Source organism: Oryzias latipes, chromosome 14 (assembly GCF_002234675.1).
Source record: "Oryzias latipes chromosome 14, ASM223467v1".
In the NCBI taxonomy this organism is placed as follows: Eukaryota; Metazoa; Chordata; class Actinopteri; order Beloniformes; family Adrianichthyidae; genus Oryzias; species Oryzias latipes.
This window is the reverse complement of record NC_019872.2, coordinates 21128309-21149623: the sequence shown is the minus strand read 5'-3', so window position 1 is coordinate 21149623 and position 21315 is coordinate 21128309. Positions and strand designations below refer to the sequence as shown.

Here is a 21315-nt window from a genome sequence, read left to right as displayed (position 1 = left end):
GGGAAACTTCTAATGCACTTGATTTTGGAATTGTAGATTCGGACAGCACTTGGACATGGCGAACGCACTATAGTGCTCTAAATAGTGAGTAGTGAAGGAATTCGGATACAGCCATTTTCTAGGGGTGATGTCACACTCACTCGCTCCAGTTCTCAATGTCATCTTGACCAATTTAACAAAAACACTGCAGCTCAGTCAAACATAGCATGCCCTTCCTTCTTTGTCACTACCTTGAGTCGCGCTAAATTCTAGCTAAAAAAGTCAAATCAATCAGTTCTAGACATTATTGTTTCAGGGTAATGTTAGATGGAATTTCGTCCTCATTAAATGTACAACAAAAGTTTAAAATGCGACACTAACATCAGTTATACAGTAGAGACCAAAGGTTTGGACACACCTTCACATTCATTTCAATAAGAAGGTGTGTCTGAACTTTTGGTCTGTACTGTACGTGTTTTTTTTCTAAAAGTACTAAGTTTACATGGGCTTAAAAAAAGATGTAAATTTTAAAAGCCAATTGCTTGTAAGTTTGCGATGTCGGCATCCGTGACTGTACTCCCACCTATTGATTAGTATTGTTATTACAGAGACAAACAAAAATGCAGAAGTGTGAATGGTAAAAATGGCTGAGTCCCAGCCAGCAAAGAAAACAAAGAAAAACATTGTAGGAAGTAAAACAAGAAATACAGTAAACACACAAGAACAAACTATCATTTCAAAGCTTTATTAAGTTTTTTGTTGGTAAAGAAGGAAAAACAATCAAATAAATTACAGTTTATTGGGGCCAGGAGGTGACAAAACACGTACATGGTCAATAGCAGAGATGTGTTTATTTTGTAGATAAAAGTAGGAGCTGAAACGGTAAGGTTAGATTTTTTTCTGCAGATTTTTTAAAATGATGTAAGCTCTAAATATGTTCAACTCTACAACGTCTCATTGACACTGGACATTTCCTTGGGTTTTACTGCAAGGTACTTATTGTTTTTTAATTTTGTTTATTATCTATTATTATCTGTTGTTTTCATTATTATCTGCTGCTTTTTAAACTATGAAAAACCAACCAATTTCCCCACTGAGGGATCAAATAAAGTTTTATTCCTAAATTCTATTCCAAATTTATCTTGGAAAAAGCCCATGCTGATCGTTTTCCGAACTCCATGTTTCATCATTAAACTGCACTGCAGTGGACATCATTAAAGGGTTTTAATCCTTAATATGTGATGATACATGGTACAATTGAAAATGACCATAATTAAATTAATATTCATTGTGTTCTCGTATTTCAGCATTTTCCTGTCAACATTTGTCATCTGCTCAAAGTATTTGATCTGACGAGTCACTAGGTTGGAAATAATGTCGATGCCGTTGAGTGAGTTGAAAAATAAGAGAAAGGCACATCACATTTGCACATCAGGGTTTACGCGCGAATTAAGAATCACTCTGCCCTCCACCCTAGTCCAAACTCAAAAGCCTAATGACCCAAAAATGAAATCCAAACCATCTATGATTGTTCTATATTAAATTACAGCCCTGTTTTTTCTCTTCTAGTCTCTCCGGGCCTACGGGTTGATTAGGTCTTCCTCGCATTCCTTCTACCTGTCACATTTAATCTTCCTCAGCTAGAGGATGGGTTGCATTAGCTGTTGAATAAAATAAGCGCATGAAGAGTGAGCACTGTGGGCTCTGTAAAAGCCTCCTCCTGTCCTGGGAGGATGGCGGAGCAAAAGCAGGGAACCATGTGGATCTGAGCAGCTCTTGTGTTGATGTACACACCTGCCCACTCACAAACACCCACAAACACTGGATTTTCCTTCTTCTTTTTTTTTTGCAAAGGGATTAAGCATTTGATCCTGCTGTACACATACAAGTGCACTCATCTTTTTCTCCAGGGCTTTCCTGCTAAAACGGAACTTGTTCAGTTTATTAGATTAACATGGGGATTAGCTATAGTGCAAATGTGCTATTTAAAGGACTCAAGATGTTTCTTCTTGGTTTGTAAAATTAGTGAAAATCCTTTTACTTGTAGTCAGCTGGTTACAGCTCATAATGATTGCGTATAATGGTTTAGCTCTGGCAGTTATGAGCTGCATATTTGTGAGTTCATGCTGTAGCACACACAAACAACATTAGTATGTTTACAGACATGCTGTGCATCTCAGTACAGAAGAACTATGATTTAGCATTGCCCCAAAACAAATGTTGATGTGCTGCTTAACCAAATATGAATCCAGTCAGAACATGCGGTCTCTGGATCGCAGAAAAACCTTAGATTACAGGTTGCTGTAAGCGGTTGCAAAAATAAAATAAATTAAAAATACAAAAAAAGTCAGATGCAGCTCTGCTACTTTATCTTTCAAGACTTGTGGATTGATACAAAAAATAATTCATCAACAGATAAATCCTTGAATATCAAAATCTAGGATTGTTTTTATATATTGTTTGTAATCATAATCACTTATTTAATGTTTGTGAATGAAAAAAATAAAAGATACCAGTTACAGCATGAATGTGCTGTAGCCACTTTTATTTTGAGAAAATAGATTAAACCAAATGTTTCCTTCTTTTATTTATCTGAAGTACACTTTGTGAACAATCAGTTGTGCCACAATGCTTTAATTGACTGATTTTTGTAACCGTATTAAGCTATAGATGACTGATCTCAGCAGGCATGTTTGGCATCATTGGCTGTCGCAGATGCAGTTTAGTGCCAAGCTTGCTGAGGTTGCACAACAGAGTGCAGCACATTAACAAAATAAGACTAAACAACACTGTAGGTTGTCCCTTTTAAAAGCATAACTGGTTGTAATATTCATCAGCAATACACTTAAACTGTGGGAGACGAAATGTAAAAAAAAAAAGAATCCGGAAAATCACATTGTTTCTCCAAAGGTCCTCCTGCTGAAACCAACACATGTCCAAGCCCATCTAAAGGTCTCCAGAAACTCTGGATGATCCAAATGAGGATGGGGAGAAAGTCATGTGGTTAGATGAGAGCAAAATGGAAATATTTTATATAAATGCCATTGTTTTGGGAGGGGAAGAATGTATGATATGTATGCCAAGAATAGCTAACCCACTGTGAAGCACAGAGGTGGAAACATTATGGTTTGGGACCATCTTTCTCCAAAGGGGACAGGATGACTGATCTGTATTAAGAAAAAGATGAATGGAGCCATGTATGGTGAGATTTTGGGGGGGGGGGCTCCATCAGAGAATTGAGGATGAAACGTGGCTGGGTCTTTCAGCATGACAATGAACCCCAAAATATCACCCGAGCAACAAATGGCTAACTACGTAAGATTCATTTCAAAGTTCTGGAGTGACCTAGCCAGTCCCTGGACCTCAATCCAATGGAAAATCAGTAGAGAGAGTTGAAAGCTTGTAAAGGCCAGAAAAAGTTCAAAAACATCACTGTTGTTGAGAAGATCTGCATTTAAAAATAACAGCTAGTGTGTGCAGACCTGATGCAGACCTAAAAGAAACATTTGACCACTGTCATTGACAACCATTACAAAGACTGAGATGAAGTTCGGCTATTGACCCAATATTATTTTTTTGCACCATAATATTGGTGAACATTACAGACCTCTCTCATTTTGTTAAGCAGGACAACTTGCAGTGTCTGTGACTACCAAATTCTGTTTTTGCTCCACTGTCTAACTTTTCTTTTTACTCCTGATCCAGAGTATTACAAAAAATCCTCAGGTGCAGATTAAAGAGACTGCTTTGTATTAAGGCAGCGGGATTTATGAAGCACAAAAATATTGACTGTGCCAATCGGGTCTTACAACCTGCACCTTTGACAAGAGTCCAAACTTCAAATGTTTATCTGTCGCTAACTAATCTCTGGAACTCTAATTTAACCCACAGGATTAGTAGGCAAGTGTACGAAACTCAAATGGGTGTCTCAGTAAACCTGTTAAACACATCCTACTGCAGTTTGGCATTAGCCAGCTCCACATATCCATCGCACTGCATGTTCTTTTTATGGCTTTTCGAAACAATATAGCATCGCAATCTAAAAAGCTGACTGTCAACAGTCGTCTGTGCTAAACAGGATATTTTCTGTTCTAGTTCACCCTCACTAGATGGTACAAAAGTTCAACAGAGTAGGACAGAAGCCTTTTGTTCTCTTTCTGATCGTACAATTCACTCATAGGAAAAACTAGGGTTACAGAGAAGAAAGAAACAGACTGAGTGAATGGACCTATAGTGGTCTGATCTCGGCAGTCCTGCTTCTCTAACAAGACTCTGGTCAGAATCCACGATCAGCCTGACTGGACAGAAATGTACTCTGGAACAATCCCAAACAAATCCAGGGCCACCCTCTATGAGCTTGGCTGCCTGAGACAATAATAAGCCCAGGATTACATAGGATGTAGAAGTGCGAGCGGACAAGGTGAATGAGCCAATTATTCCTGCTGGACTCACACTGACAGTCAGCCTTCCAGGAGTTCAAGGAATGTCACCTGATGAGGGGTTTTGCTGGAAAGAAACCTGTTTTATCATTAATCTCTTCTTCCCACGGACTTATCTAACAGATAAAGGTTATGAACAGATCAGTGTACTAGAATACAAACAGGTCTTCATGGCCCCTCTGCCTATAAACTATTGTTATGCTGTTCAGAGGATTTCAGAACCAGCTTGAAGTCTTTTTTCCTCTCTTTTAGGAGGAAATTTTTCTCCAGAACTGGAACTATATGCTGCAAACTGTTGCTGATGTGAACTTTCAGAGGATTAATCTATCGCAGCGGAAAATGAGAAGCCATTAATCCTTTCCCCTGAGAGTGATACTTTAAATCCCTCCCAGAGCATGAACATCCCGTTGATCTCTTTTCCTCCTCAGGCTGCTCCAGGTTTCCCCGTGAGTCCTGGTGCAGACGGGGACGGTGCTGAATGCATCTTAATGTTTTATGAGACTGGTAAGTCGCCAACAAAGCAGCTGCCAGCAAACATATCCACCTTTCCCCTTCATTCATCACAGACTGAATTAAAAATGCAGACACTGTGAGCAGGAAGAGTCTCTCACATAACCACAGGTGTTTTACCCTCAGCCCTTCTCCCATTTGTAGTAACATAACCTGGCTCTCTGCACATATGTGTGAGACCATGCTAGTGTAATTTACTGTATACAGAAGGGTGTTTTAAACAGCAGCATGCTAATGACTGAGGATAATACCCTAATGAATGCAATTACCTGCATATCAATCAGGGCTTTTTCACGGCCACTTAAAGCCATTTTCTCCTGTGACCTGGTTTGACCCTTACATTAGCCACACATGATTTTCACATGTCTACCAGTGAAAAACAATTTTGTCTTTTTCAGGTCCCACTCTGTTCATCTGTTGATCTATTGTAAAAGTGTTCCCAGTGCTTTTTAAATTATGATTATGTTGTTTTAGGCAAAATTGCAAAACCTGTATCGTTTTCTAGGACATAGTTTCTGCAGAGCAGCAGGAGTTCATCAGAAATTCACCTGTGAGTTATGGGCGGGATCGTTACAGTGAGCCTGCCCCACTTCCCATCACCTTTCTGTTTACACGCTTCCCGCTAGCTAACAGCCCCTCACACCCCCAACAAAAATGGCAATATTGTAGCCATCCAGCCGTAAAGTTTTCAACATCATGCTGTTTAGACGTATGTGAATCTAGTTGTCTACAGCACCATGATGGAGCGGAGCAGGAGGCTTGTGGCCCCCCCAGCGTATTTTCCATTAAACAAATACATTCTAATTTCAAACTGTTTTTTTGCTTCTGCTCCTGATTTACAACAATTTGAATAAAGAAACACTCAGAAGCATGTTCAATGTCAATAACATGTTCTTGTAGCATGTTAAAAACCCCATTTTATCAGAGTGGGCGTTTGATAAAACAAACACTTTCACATTTTTGAAGATTTCAGAGAGCTTTTCATTTTTAAAAATGCTCTTTATTTAATGTAAATTACTTTTGAGAATTAGAAACTACCAGTATTAAAATTGGCAGAGTAAAAAATGATAGATTAGTTCCTTTAAAAACAACACAACAGATCATGGTTTAAAACTTGAACATAGACTTAATACCAGCAGCCTGTTGACAAGCTCCTGCAATAGGTTGTTTGTATTTCTTTTAATTTTTAACTCAGACCAGGGTTAGTATGTTTTGGCAGATAGATTTGCAACAGAAAAACATTGCATGTTCACAAAGGGGGACAAGAAGGATCAGTCCAAGAAATTTTTTATAATATTATAAAAGAAAAAAAGGTTGCCACAGGGGTTGCAAGCCAGTTGCCTCTGTGCCGGTCCCAAGCCCGGATAAATAGAGAGGGTTGCGTCAGGAAGGGCATCCGGCGTAAAAATTGCCAAAATAACCATGCGAATCATCCACAACACTTTGGACATACCGGATCGGTCGAGGCCCGGGTTAACAACGACCGCCACAGATGCTGTTAACCTACAGGGTGTCGGTGGAAATTTGACTACTGTTGGTCGAAGAAAGAGGGGAGGCAGAAGGGTCCGTGGCCAGAGAGAGAAGGGAAAAGGCAGGAACATAGGTTTGAGAATAAGGACTCTTAACGTTGGCACAATGACAGGGAAAGGCAGAGAGCTGGCAGACATGATGGAGAGAAGGAAGGTAGATGTACTGTGTGTGCAGGAGACAAGGTGGAAGGGCAGCAAGGCACGTAATATTGGAGGAGGATACAAACTGTTCTATCATGGTGTTGATAGGAAGAGAAACGGGGTAGGAGTGATCCTGAAGGGGGAGTTTGTAAACAGTGTTCTAGAGGTGAAAAGAGTCTCAGACAGGATGATGAGCCTAAAGTTAGAAATTGAAGGGGTGATGGTGAATGTAGTCAGTGGGTATGCGCCACAGGTTGGCTGTGAGTTAGAAGTGAAGGAGAGATTCTGGAGTGAGCTGGATGAGGTCATAGAGAGTTTCCCCAGAGGAGAGAGAGTTGTTATTGGAGCAGACTTTAATGGGCATGTTGGTGAGGGCAACAGAGGTGATGAGGAGGTGATGGGCAGGTTTGGTGTGAAGGAAAGGAATCTGGAGGGACAGATGGTGGTGGACTTTGCAAAGAGGATAGAAATGGCTATAGTCAACACTTACTTCCAGAAGAGAGAGGAACATAGAGTGACATACAGAAGTGGAGGTAGGAGTACCCAGGTGGACTACATCCTATGTAGACGAGGTCATTTGAGAGAGATTAATGACTGCAAAGTGGTGGTAGGAGAGAGTGTAGCCAGACAGCACCGCATGGTGGTGTGTAAGATGACTCTGGAGGTCAGGAGGAAGAAGAGAGGGAAAACAGAAAAGAAGACCAAGTGGTGGAAGCTACAGAATGAAGAAACTTGTGAGAAATTTAGGCAGAAGTTGAGGCAGGTCCTGGGTGGTCAGGATGAGCTTCCAGATGACTGGGAAACTACAGCAGAGATTATCAGGGAAACAGGTAGGAAGGTGCTAGGTGTGTCATCTGGAAAGAGGAAAGACGGTAAAGAGACTTGGTGGTGGAATGAGGAAGTACAGGAATGCGTCCAGAGGAAGAGGTTGGCTAAAAGGAAGTGGGATGTAGAAAGGACTGAGGAAGATAGACAGGAGTACAAGGAAGCGCAGCGTAGAGTGAAGAGAGAGGTGGCAAAGGCCAAACAGAAAGCTTACGATGAGCTATATGACAGGTTAGACACAAAGGAAGGAGAGAAGGACTTGTACAGGCTAGCCAGACAGAGAGACAGAGATGGGAAGGACGTGCAACAGATAAGGGTGATTAAGGACAGAGATGGAAAGGTGCTAACAACCCAGGAGAGTGTACAGAAAAGATGGAAGGAGTATTTTGAGGAGCTGATGAACGTGGAAAATGACAGGGAAAGAAGGGAGGAAGATGTGGTTGTTGTGGAGCAGGAAGTAGCAGAGATTGGAAAGGATGAGGTTAGGAAGGCTCTGAAAAGGATGAAGAGCGGAAAGGCCGTTGGTCCTGATGACGTACCTGTGGAGGTATGGAAGTGCTTAGGAGAGACAGCAGTGGAATTTCTGACGAGTTTGTTCAATAGGATTCTAGAGAGTGAGAAGATGCCTGAGGAATGGAGGAGAAGCGTTCTGGTTCCGATCTTTAAGAACAAGGGTGACACGCAGAACTGCAGCAACTATAGAGGAATAAAGTTGATGAGCCACACAATGAAGCTGTGGGAAAGAGTAGTGGAAGCCAGGCTTAGGAAGAAGGTGGGGATTTGTGAGCAGCAGTATGGTTTCATGCCCCGTAAGAGCACCACTGATGCCATTTTTGCTTTGAGAATGTTGATGGAAAAGTACAGAGAAGGTCAGAAGGAGCTGCATTGTGTGTTCGTAGATTTAGAGAAGGCGTATGACAGGGTGCCGAGGGAGGAGCTGTGGTACTGTATGAGGTCGTCTGGAGTGGCAGAGAAGTATGTCAGAGTAGTTCAGGACATGTATGAGAGAAGTATGACGGTGGTGAGATGTGCCGTAGGTAAGACAGAGGAGTTCAAGGTGGAGGTGGGACTACACCAAGGATCAGCTTTGAGTCCTTTTTTGTTTGCTATGCTGATGGACATGCTGACAGACGAGGTAAGACAGGAATCTCCCTGGACAATGATGTTTGCGGATGACATTGTAATTTGCAGTGAGAGTAGAGAGCAGGTGGAGGAACAGCTAGAGAGGTGGAGGTTTGCTCTGGAAAGAAGAGGCATGAAGGTCAGTCGTAGTAAGACAGAATACATGTGTCTGAACGAGAGGGATCAAGGTAGAAGCGTTAGGTTACAGGGGGCTGATGTGAAGAAGGTGCAGGAGTTTAAGTACTTGGGGTCAACAGTTCAGTGTGATGGGGAGTGTGGAAAAGAGGTGAAGAGGCGAGTGCAGGCAGGTTGGAGCGGGTGGAGGAAAGTGTCAGGAGTGTTGTGTGACAGAAGAGTGCCAGCAAGACTCAAAGGAAAGGTGTACAAGACAGTGGTGAGACCAGCTCTGCTCTATGGGTTAGAGACGGTAGCAGTGAGACAGAGACAAGAGGCTGAGATGGAGGTAGCGGAGATGAAGATGTTGAGGTTCTCCTTAGGAGTGACCAGGTTAGACAGGATAAGGAACGAGTACATCAGAGGGACGGCTCATGTTGCCTGTGTTAGCGACAAAGTCAGAGAAGCCAGACTGAGATGGTTTGGACATGTTCAGAGGAGGGATAGTGGATATATTGGTAGAAGGATGTTGGAGATGGAGCTGCCTGGCAGGAGGGCAAGAGGACGGCCAAAGAGGAGATACATGGATGTCTTAACAGAGGACATGAAGTTGGCTAATGTTAGGGTAGAAGATGTCCATGATAGAGTGAGGTGGAAAAGGATGATTCGCTGTGGCGACCCCTGATGGGAAAAGCCGAAAGAGAAAGAAGATGAAAGAAAAAAAGAAACACTTGTTGTGACCTTACAAAGTAGCCTTCATTTTCATAAAGTAGGTGTACCATCACAGCCCATTCATCTTATAACTGTCAAAGGTAACCTTGAGATGATATGCTGAATTTAGTTTTGTTTTGTAAAATGAAAAAAACTGATGTGAATCATCACCAAGTTAGTCACTAGCTATGTAATCTGGATTGATGGATCACATTCTTTTTTTCTTTTTTATATCCGGCATTCAAAATTGATAAAGAAAGTATTTTGTAGCATCATCAAACTAAGACTTTGGTAAAGATTTTTCTTGATTTAAATATTGATTTTTAAATAAAGAAATAAAACAGCGGCTAAATTGTGCTGCTCTTGGCCAGAACACTTCTCTGATAAAGATTTTTAACCTTAAAAGGTGTTTTTCCTGATTTTATACAGGTCAATATTATTATTACTGGTCTTATTATAGCAGATTTATACGAAACATTTCAGAACCACGCTTTTAAGTAGCTTCATATTTATTGTAACAGCTCATAGTAAACCTGATTGCTTTGAGTTGTTGACGAATGTCGGCCATTATTCGTGACGCAACACTTTCTTTAATATTGAAGCACATGTTGCAGTCAGGCTTCACTTTTCTCGCTTTCAGCCAAGATTCCGTCAGTATTGTACTGATTCTTGAGGCGAAACACTCGGATCTACAGGCACAGGTGCCCCCAAAAGACTAAAGCTGGGCATCATCTGAAGCTGCAATGCATTTCAGGAATAGTTTTCCCTCCAAAATAGAAAAAAAAAACCTTGTGTGTTTTTGTGAGGGGAGCACACAAGCAGAGAAACTTTGCGTTCTGATTCTTCCTCCTTTGGGACTTTATTAAAAAAACAAAAAAGTCAAGCTTCTCCACCCAAAGATATCAGGGCTTAAGCAAGGCCACCAAAGTAGACAGAGACGAGAGTCATGCAGAGACACTGAAGAGGGGCTGACTGTGAGCCGGGCTTTAAACTCTTTCTTTTCTACTGCCAGGACTCTTTGAAACCACAAGCTCGTCTTTGGAGCTGTGAGATCCAATTCGTCGCCCAGCAACGTGGTCACTGTCGAGCAGCAGAAAACAATCAGCCTGAGCTTTCTGCATCACCACAGAACATGTTTAAAAAGGACTCTAAAACTTCAGTTTTCATTTTTAGATAAGAATGAAGACTGAAAAGAAAATGTCCCCTGCCTGTTTGGCTAAAATAAAATAATTCAAAGCTAAATATACTGAGAACTCATTAACAAATTAATTTTAATCCAAACACACGAGGAGGCATAAACTGCCAGGAAAATGTAATCAATACATCTACATCTGATACTGCAGCTAAACAAATAGTCACCAACAGCCATGCACACAAGCGCAAACACAAATAAAACCCTTGCAAATAAGATTGTTTCACTTGCAAAACACTATTCCGCGTCCTGTTAGAAGCACAGTGTCTGTAGCAAACAAAGCTAATAGCATTTCTGCTACATTGTGGATCTTTATTTTTCCATTTATGCATCTGCACATAATGCTTTCTTAGGCCCACACACACACACACCTCTGGAAGGAGATGTAAACAAAGGAAATAGCATCTGATAATGCACATGACATTATGTCTGTGCAAAGAAAAGCTGTTACAAACCAACTGCGTGATAAATGTGCCTGCGACTGTGTGGGCTTTTGTTGAAAATTGCAGCAATATGCATATTCCATTTTTAACCACACGTGTTTGAGCTTAGTGTTACTTTTCTGCATGTTTTTAAGACCTCCTGTTCAAGCTGACACACAGAGAAGCCAACAGTAACACAACCAACTGACAATTGGCAGTTTGAATTATCTGGTCATAAAAAATGCTTTGAAAAACTGATGTACTTTAAAAGGGGCAGACCAAAACCCTAAAAATGTGCCAAAATGCCAAAAAAAACATGTTAATCAAGAAACGATTTTCTTCATTTGTGCTTTCATCGTGCCACAATTTGGACATGATGTTCCAATTGAACATGCTCTGATACGGCACATTAGCTGGTGCAGGCTCCCAGTGGGCTTCCTATTCATGCTGGTCTCCCAAACAGACTAATGAAAACAGGGGAGAAGTGCAAGTGGGGTGGAGTGCAGTTGAGCACTGGGTTGAGGTTAACTGAGAGATCTAAGAACTCCCAGAGTGCTTACCGGTCATGCTTTGCATAATGAAGTGTAACATGAAGACGAGGCGCTGCGTTTTGTACAAATTGAACTAATGAGCACCTGTAAATGTATTCATGCAGTCCTTTATTCCCAAACACCAGAAAAAACACTCACCACCGCCACGCTTCTTTCACTTGAAACCGACTGCAGGTCACAAACAACACTCAAAAAAAGGAAATTACCAGCCAATTAAGTTAACGAAAAAGTAACTTGTCATTTCAACCAGAAAATTTTATGTTTGTAAATCTTACGTGAATGAATCATGTCGATTGTACATAAAAATAATCCATTTAAAAGTTACTAATTTCAATCATGTTGATCCAACATGATACCATTAAATTGGATGCATTAGTAATCGCAAGGAATTGTGGGATACCATTTTCTTTGTCTATCTGGGCAGATTGGGGTCTAAGTGTGAGTTTTTGTCCATGGGTTTTATTGTCTAGCTGTTTTACTCTGTTTTAACTAGTGATTTAAACTGTTATGTTTATTTTTTTTTTTGCACCATGAGTTAAAGTTTGGTAGAGGATGATGACCAACCCCCTTGTGTGGTAAAATGTTAATGTTCCAATACTTAACACAGAGTTTGCGGTAATTGAGCTCCTGTCTTGTGATGTGGGACCTTGCTGGGTAATTCATGTCTTTGATGTGAAAATTAAAAGACCCATTGGTTGTAACTTTGGAACAACATATCAATTACAGATGAATAAATAAAATTATAGAAATAAATAGAAATTCAAGTTAAATAACCTTAATTTACTTAGGTGTGACCAATTGAAGTGGTTCAATTAAATTGGTTCAACTTTTTTCTTTTTAGAGTGAGCAACAATATCAATTTAAAGTTGGGTGCAACTGCTCTATTTAAATTGAATCAACTTAAATTTATTAGTTTGAACCTAAATACATTAAGTTGAGCCAACCTAAATAAATTAAGTAGGACCAACATGATTCATTTTTGTTCAAGTAACGCAATCTAATCATGTGGAAATCCTTTCCATAATTTTTTTATGTTCATTCAAAGTGAACGTTTTTTGAGTGAAAGAGAAACAGGAGGCTGCGCTCTCTGAGACTTGGGTTCTGCAAAGGCTGATATCAGGCAAACTGTGAAAACCCTGAGTCATGTTCTAATCCTGGCATTCTTGTTAAGTCATGCCTCAGTTAATAATTATCAGACTATAAAGGCCCTGAAGAGATTCCTTATTTAAATTTTCACCATTATAAAGACTTGGGTCATTATATCCATATGAACAAAATGATTAGCCTTTTAGAAATTTAATAAAACAAAAGGGTGTCAGTTCACTGGAAGAACTGGAAGAACTGGAATTGTGAGATTTACTGTCATGAAATTGGAAAACGCTGATGGTAAGCTTCCTACAAAAAACAATTCTTGCAGGTTGCATGACTGCATAAATGTGTTAAGTACAATGAAAAGAAAAAGGTTGATCCTTTTCATTATAACCGTGTATCCAGACGTCCGCCAGCAGAATCAATTAACTGTTTGAAATTAAAACTCTTTGAAGGGACAAGCACCGATAGCTGGTCTATAAGGAGGAACACAAGAGGCTCGTCTTCTTGAGGAAGCTGGATCTTTATTTCTTCACCATGTTGCGTAACCCCTGCATGTCTGCGGTGAAGCTTACACATCTCTGAGTTCTTTCAGAGGCAGTGGCACAACAAAATTGGACAACATGATAAAAGAGCAGAACCTCAACACTTACACTTACACTTGCAAGACCTTTTTGGATTTATAGTCAACATCTGCATCACAAAGATGTCAAACTGCTAAAAGAGGATATTTTACCTGATTCCTCTCTGACACTTTAATTCATTTTTATCTGTTTATTCACAGTAACACAATTGAGACATTCTGATTTGTGAAACAAAGCTTTAAGTAAAAGGTTAAGGAAATTGTATAAAAGATAAGGTTTTTGTAAAAATCCAGACAGATACTGACACAAAAATCGACTTTTCTACTTTTCACTTTGTTCTCAAACACTATTGTCTCAACTATTTTCGTTCTTGTTTTACTGGCTTGCTGCACGGTGTAAAAAATGTATGGATTCTCAGCTTGATTCTAAGGATTTTCAGATTTCAGCATCTTTGACATGTAGCCTGAAGCTCAGCAGCTTTATTTTAAGGGGGAACTGAAAAATCGGGAATAAGAAAATCTTATGCTCTTTAGGTTAGACAGACCGGAAATTAGTCAAATTCAAAAATAAATGAATAATCTTATTCAAATAAATAATGAAAACGTGTGTTTTTTTTATTTGTATAAAATAATACCAATATTCTACTTTTTTCCTGATTTTTCCAGGTTTTCCTGCTAAATGGATTACGTTTAGAATAGAGTTTAGTTTAGGAAATTTGTTTATGTGCAGTTAAGAATGTTTAATTTGGTGTAAAACTGTGCAATGAACTAAATGATGAGCTTCAATTGTTCTTTATTTTATTTTAAAAACATTTAAGTTAAATTTACTGTGAATGCATTTTATTTCATAAAAATTCTCAAAAAATAATTCATTGCAAACAATCTCAATATTATAAACATCTGAAAGGAAAGGAAAAGAGTGAAAAGAAGAACAGCTAACCTTATCTGTCTTTCTTTTACTTTTCTTTTCTAAACCAGCAAAAATAGCAGCCTAAATGATATTGCAAACACATAAAACTTCAGCTCAGCTTCCTCTTTTAGCCCTTAGTGCTATACAATCACTGTTAAATAGTTGCTGTAGATTTTACAGTAAGTTACTGGCAGCTGGATGCCAGTAACTATTGTATTTCATTTTACAGTTGTACAACTGTAAAATGAAATACATTACAATACAATTACTGTAAGAATTACTGGCAGCTGGATGCCAGTGATTCCTGCAAAGCATTTTACAGCTTTATTACTGTAAAATGTAATACAGTACGCAGACACCTTGTATTTTGTTTTACAGTTGTACTACTGTAAAATAGAGTACAGTACAAAGAAATTCTACTGCATTTCATTTTACAGTAATAGAGCTGTAAAAAATGCTTTACAATAGGTACAAGCATCCAGCTGTCAGTAGTTGCCATAAATGTTCCAACAGTAGTTATACTGTGCTGCCTTTTACAATAATATACCTGTATTTTCATTTTCAGTTTATTTACTGTAAAAAAACATGGTAAGTAAAAACTGGTTCTGGTTCTCTTGAGACGACTTCTCCAGGTGTTTTGAGTTAATTTTCACCTTTTCACTTACCGTATTTTCCGGACTATAAGTCGCACCGGAGTATAAGTCGCACCAGCCCAAAAATGCATTATAAAGTAGAAAAAAACACAGATAAGTCGCACTGGACTATAAGTCGCATTTTAACTTTCACAACCTTATATGACACAATCATAGCAGACTGTTTATCTAATAATTTCACAGTAATTTTTTCGCAAACTTATTTATTTATTCCATTCATGAAGCATCATTGGCCAACTAATACTCTGCTTTCATCCTGTTTTTGTAGAAACAGTTGTCATTTTTATTGCATTTCTGAATCTATGAAATCATTGGAAAATAGAACATTATGTTGTTAGCCTTCAAGATCTTACTGTAAAAAAAGTGTGCTGATTCTCTGAGTCACTTAACATACTTTTAACACTTAACATACCTCATACATCAAATTGACCCAGGAACATCATCTCTGTTCCTCACAAATGAACATAACAGGCGGGTTAACAATGTATTTATTTCAATTTATTTCTAATATAAGTCGCTGCGGAGTATAAGTCGCACCCCTTGCCAAACTATGAAAAAAAGGGCGACTTATAGTCCGGAAAATACGGTACGTTAATTAGAACCGCTCTTGCAGGTGTTTGTAGCCAAGGCCGGATTCACATTGAATGAACTCTTAGATCAATGCAACACCAGACAGAGATGCACAATTCTTTATTTTACACCTCTGAACAATTTCAAGTCTACTTGAATGAAATTATCAGATGCCCAGAGAGAACATACAAACTCAACACACAAGGGTTCCCACGGGGGCTTAAACTTGCTGTGAGGAGATCATGCTAACTGCTGCACCACCACGTCAACACAGTTTTGTGGTTTGTAAATAAAAAAATATATGTCCTTAAACCTTTTTATGAGCTGACAAAGTCTTAGCAAACAGGCATTTCAAACTGAACCTCTTTTTGAGATTTGAATCCACTGAAGTAAAAACAAAACCCGTGAGAAATATATAGGATTCGTTTTCGAGTCTCTTCTAGAAGGGTCTTAACTTTTTTGTTAAATAAATCCTGGTTTTATGAAAGATCCCTTTGTGTTTTCTACTAAGTATAACTCTTATGGCCTGTTTTTTCACAGAAGGAATTGATATTGGCCCTGCAACAGACTGGCCACCTGTTCTGGGTTTACCCTCCCTTCACCCAACAGTACCCAAGATAGGCTCCAGCAACTCTATGAATTAATATTGGTTGGATATGTGTTTCTCCAGTCCTCCAGATAGAATGTGAGAACACATGAAAACAACAGCAGGAGGTAAAAAAATATATCAAATATACACAGCAATTGTGCTTGACTTTTATCAACATAACCTTTTGATACTCTCAGATTTTGCATAAGAAAGGAAAATGTTACTTTTTATTATTTTTAGTTTTTACTTATAGTTTCACAATCCCTCTCCTAAAAATACAAAAGAAAAAAATTGCTAAATGATCTATAGGAGTTCCATCTACAGACAATAAAACAAAGGGAGGTTCCATTTGATTCAGAAAAATAATAAACTACTACTGTGCATTTAGTGAATATAATTATGTGTTTGAGTTATTTTTGCAAAGAAATTTTTAATTTTTGTTTTTTTTTCAGGGGGGATAATTTTTCTACATGGCAACCAATAAAACTTGCTTTAGCGTGTTCCTTTTGGACTGATTTTCATTTTTTTTTATAAGGATTTTTTTTTTCTTTTGTAACAATGGCAGTGGACTAAATCAAGTCGAGTCAGTCCACATTCACCATCACACATGCTTCCACATTAACTGTATGTAATAAAGGTCAGACCTAATTATTTCTAACCCTGAATTAAGTCTTGAAGGCAAAAAAAGAATCTGTAGGACTTTAGTTCTTCTAACAGATCTGCCTCGTCTTCATTCCGCTGTATGAGACCTGCATTTAGGGTAAAATAAGCATCTTCTGCAAGCCTCAGATAAGGTAGTGTTGTCCTAAAAGGACTTGACCTTAAGGAGGCATAAAAAGGTCAAACAAGAGTTTCTGTATTCCCATCAAGGAACTGATCCATGAAGGCACATCTTCTGATTCTGATGGCAAAAGTCCTTCAAAACAGGATTTAGAATTTACATGTAGAAAGGACACAGGTCATAGAGAGTGATTTACAGTGTAAATTTACAGTGTAACCATATGTGCTTTAGCATTTTATTCAGAAGGATTAGAGAATTACACAGAGATAGAGTGACCTGATTTTTTTTGCAGAAAGTACTTGACTTGTAGTTGAGTCTAGAAATTAGATTGCAAAGTATTCAGTGGCAGCAGACATGTTGTTGCATGGATTAGACGAGTGACTGAATAATAAGGGATTCCAACAAACATGGATTATGGAAAAATATATATTTTAACTCCACGGAAAAACAGATGTTCTGATGGTTATATAGAACATTAAAATTATGATTTCAAGCTTTAGAAAACACAGAACATATATTGTCAACATAAACTTGTGTTTTTCTTCTTTATGCGTTTGGGTTTATGCTTTTGTTTCCAAATCATTTCCATCATTAACGGTATATACATGTTTGACATTAAAGAAATAACACTTCCATGAATTTTAACAGAGTACTAACACAATTTGAGATACTTTGCATCAGTCTGAATGAAAAAAGATATGCATGAAACACACAGACCAACCATCATAATGCATATTGACACCTTTTCATTTTGTTTATCTCCTTTGTTTTCTTTGATTTATTACTTTTCGACAGTTAAGTGGTTAAAAAAAGAAGCCTTCGTGGATTTTTACAAAGCTCTGAAGCCATTAGCAAGTTGTGAAAAACATTTTAGAATTTAAAACAGGCAGGATTAAAAAAAAAAAACGACTGACAGTAAATCGACTAAATAGTTAAGATTTTTATAGAAATGCACCAGCTAATTTTTTTTTCATGTGTTTAAGTGTTTTAATGTATGTGACCTTGACTGAAAGGTTCCCTAAAAATAAAAAACATTATTTATTATATTAGGAAACTTCAGTAAAAACTGCTTTTTCCCCCCACTTTGATGTTAAATGTTCTGGCAACATCAAGTTTTTATTCAACTGTAGCCAAAGCAAACCTCTGTGCACATCCTGACAAAAAAACTAGTTTATTTTTAAACGAAGGCTCAGAAGGAGCAGAGTTTGGTGCAAAGAACAACAGAATTTGAGTATTTCAATGCCAATAGACCCTGAAGGGATTGCAGTGAACGTAAAAAGGACAGCAGATAAAAGTACCTCACGCCATTTTTCTCTGCGCTTCCTTATTCAGACGAAAGCTTCTCTGTTATTTTGAGTTTGCTTTGTCGCTCATCCTGCAAACCTGGAGTGATTCCATGGCAGTTGTGTTCTGCAAACACTGTGAGGATTCCAGGAACTGGCAGTCGGCTCCACAGAGGAGGCAGATGCAGAACAACCAGGGCTGCAGATCCAGCTGTTTTTTGTTTGTTTTTTCCTTTTTCTGCAGAGTTGTGATACAAGTCCATGCTAGCCCACAAGAAAAAAAACGTCTTTGCAAAGATTCATTATGCCTGAACTTTTCCTTTCAGAATAAAAGCTTCATCCAAAGAATAAAATCACTTCTGTGTACAAAGGTCAGCCACGAAGGTTTTTTTTAGGCTGATCTGAAAGCATTATGATTCAACCTGCCTTGCACATCATGAGAACAAATACACCAGGCACAATTCTGCAGAATGTATGCAACAAACATGAGAATTTGCTGAATCTAAAACAAAGAACAGAAAAGAAAATAGGATTTATCCCAATTCCTTGCAATTCCATGTAGCTAGTTTCCATTTTATCCACCAGTTAGTGGATAAAATGGAAAGTGACAGGAGGCCAAAAGTGAAGCTGTGTTTCATAAAACAAATAGAACAGATGTTCACGCTCTGTAAACATGAAGAGCATAATACAGCCAAACCAGAAAAACAGTTGCACTGTTGCCTCTGCCCTCATCACTTTTGAGCCACCTATTGCCCTCTGGGAAATATGCCGGCCATGGTGCAGAGGTAGAGCGGTCAACCTCTGATCAGAAGATCACAGATTCAATTCCCGCTCTGCCTGTGTCCTTGACCAATAATAATAATAATAATAATAATTTGGATGACTCGAAACATGTAAGGTATTTAAACATAACCCTGAGGCAGACTGACTGAGGCGTGGCTGCCAGTTTGCGCCAACTGCCCATCTAACCGTCACCGGGATGTTCATACACATTCACAAGCCAGTGGAGCCACACTGGAGGCAGGGAGGGTGGGGTATGTTGCCCAAGGACACAACAGTCTACCCTTCGATCATTGGCCGACATGCTCAACCGCCAGAGCCACTGCCGCCAATGCAAGACACTGAACAGTGTGTCAATGTGTGTGTGCATGGGGGAATGGGACTGTGACTGGAAAGCACTTTAGGCCTTTGATGAAGGAAGCAAATTGCTATATAAATATAGACAATTTACCACCCTCACCTTTCAGCAATCAGATAGGCACCAGTGACCTAGTGACCCCAAATGGTAACATAGTGGGTTAAAAAAATTTATAGTTTTCCCAGAGTAAAAAAAAATTTGAGTTTTTCATAATCCTCTTTTACTGTGGGTCACCAAAGGTCACATATGGCACACAAAAAATTAGATTGTTGCACTTCTTGCATAAAGAAACCCAAAAATAATTTTAAATACATAAATAAACAGCCAGCATGACAAAATATGCACAAGTCACGTCACCAAACGTTTTCTTTTTTCCATCTCTCTCTGTCTGCCCATTTATGGTAACTTGTCTGCATATAAAACAAAAATAAAAAAAAAAGCCCCCATGAGCAGCTAAAGTCTAAAAAACATGCGCGCTGTTGCGACACATTCTGCAGCCAATTCTGCAGAACTCCTTTTACAAACTGACTTGAGGGCACTCAAGCAGTCCTTGTGCCAACCTGGTTGCCTTGGCTTCGAGCCACAACGCACGCTACAGTGAGCCGGTTGGTCCGCCCGTCAGTCTGGGAGGAAATATTCCAAAAATGCACCGTAATTCTTTTCACCAAGTTCAGTCTACAACGAGGAGGGAGAAAAAACGGAACAATGACAAAAACAGGAACTAAATAAGTGAGGACTTTAACAGCAAAGTCAGCTATGTGGAGGACAAGTGTTCTGGTTTAGTGGTTTCACAAAAAGAGACCGAGCAGATCTTTTCCCAAACTTCACGCAGAAACCATATAAATGTGTTTGGTCAGTAGATCAGGTGTGTGGAGATCTCACTCCTGTATTCCGGATCAGGAGCCACCTGCCGGGCCCAGAATTCCCACATGTCAGCAAAGCTTTGCAGCATCCGCTCAGGATCCACGGCTCGTCGTGTGCGCGTGCTCCTCGTCCGTGCAGCCTGCAGCTCCGTGGCGCAGCGCAACAAACTGCAGAGCATCCCCCTTTGCAGCCGCGAGCGAGCATCAATAAAACACGGCCAGCATGCCCGCGCGCACAGATCCATCCGCTGCGCGCAGCCACATTTCCAGCTTCACTTCCCAAACACCACCACCAGGAAAAACGCCAACAGCGGGGTTTGGATTATTTTTAAAAGTTTCACTCACCCAATCGAGCCCCTTCAGTGTTCCACTCCCGGGGAGGGATGTCCCGTTTGGATGCGCGTCGCTCCTCTGCTACCCCCTCTCCAGCGGGCCGTTCAGCCGTACAGTCCGGGAGGCAGCTGCTTGTTTAGGTGTGAGGGAGGATCAGCTGCTGACCCGAGACACGTCCCATGTTTCACACCCTCTCTTCCGGAAACCGCGGACAGAGTGCACACTCCTCCTCCTGCACGTGAACGCAGCCCAGCTGCGCAGCTGGCTGCTGCCGCAGTCTGCTCACAGCCGCGGAGGAGGAACCGGCTGCACACACACTTTGACACAGACTGCTTTGTCGACAGCTCACACATCCCAACTTTTATTATTCTGCCGCGGATGCATCCACGGGTCCTAAGATCCGCCCGTTTTACGCAGTGGTACCTCTGGGGCTTGGTTCGTCAGAGCGCACCGCGCATTTTTTCAGGGAAGGTTTTATAGATATCATGGCTCCAATCTGGGTTTAAGAATCACACGTGCCACAAGTGGGATCTTTTAAGTTTCGCCTCCAGCGAAAGACTCTCGTGTGTTCAGTGCAGCTGGCGCCTCTGCTGGTCGTCCTTAAAATCTCTCCTTAAAACCATCAAGCAGCATAACATGAACTTTTGATGCTTTATTGATGTTACAGCACATCAGATTAATGCAATCTCTTAATTGAAATTTACAAAGTGCATTTTTATTCTGTTTTATCCAAATTTCCTGTTTATTATTTAGATTTCATCGACAGAATGAACAACCGATGGCTGTTTTATTCTATGTGCGTTTCAAAAACATATGAACCTCTCCCTCATTCAAGAGAAACCAGCCTCCCCCATGTGTGTTCACACATGTTTATCTTCATGCTAAGCATACAATTATAGATTAGAAAAACCTATTCCAGAAAATCCCTGAAAGACCCACCTCCACAAAAATTGTGTTGTTTTGCACTGCACACAAATAGATCCAATAT

At 39.7% G+C, this 21315-nt stretch overlaps 1 protein-coding gene across 2 annotated transcripts in view; it reads right to left on the bottom strand.

The window, feature by feature from the left end:
- Positions 1-20794, bottom strand: part of camkk1 (calcium/calmodulin dependent protein kinase kinase 1) — a 74389-nt gene extending 53595 nt beyond the window's left edge. The window contains exon 1 of one of the 2 annotated variants that reach the window (XM_020709044.2): positions 20340-20794. The gene's annotated coding sequence lies outside the window, so the exon portion shown is untranslated. The remainder of the gene's footprint in view (positions 1-20339) is intronic. The other variant, XM_004076707.4, reaches the window with a different exon arrangement.
- Between the last annotated feature and the right edge of the window lie 521 nt (positions 20795-21315).